The sequence below is a fragment of the Bufo gargarizans genome, chromosome 6 (genome assembly GCF_014858855.1).
Source record: "Bufo gargarizans isolate SCDJY-AF-19 chromosome 6, ASM1485885v1, whole genome shotgun sequence".
In the NCBI taxonomy this organism is placed as follows: Eukaryota; Metazoa; Chordata; class Amphibia; order Anura; family Bufonidae; genus Bufo; species Bufo gargarizans.
Genome location: NC_058085.1, coordinates 308872545 through 308873141, shown reverse-complemented (window position 1 = coordinate 308873141; position 597 = coordinate 308872545).

The following is a 597-nucleotide window of genomic DNA, read 5'->3' as shown; positions in this document are numbered from 1 at the left end:
GCAGGTATAGCTCTCAACATAACAGTTGCATAGAAATAGATATACACATTATGCAGGATCTGGAAATGAATAAACAAGATGACATGAGGTTAACCATAGGAGACAGTAGTAGGGCGTAAAGGTGGTAATGCCACTCTGGGGCTTAACATACTGACCACTGTGGTACCCCACTAGTGACAGTGATCCTCTGTTTTCTATCACTGAGCCAGTCACTTACTGCATACAGAAATCATACAGGGTCAAATGCTTTGGAGAACTCCAGATATACGACATCCATTGATTTGCCGCTGTCAAGTCTAGAACTTACCTCCTCAGAGAAACTGAGTAAATTAGTTTGACATGACCGATCCCTCATGAAGCCATGCTGATATGGCGTTATTTTCTTATTTTCATTGAGGTACTCCAAGATAGCATCTCTTGGAAAACCTTCAGTTTACCCACAACAGATGTTAAACTTACCGGCCCTTACCTCCGTTTTGATCCCTTTTTGAATATTGGAACCACATTTGCTATGCACCAATCCTGTGGAACAATCCCTGTCAGTATAGGGTCCTTAAATATCAGAAATAAGGGTCTGGCTATGACACTACTTAACCG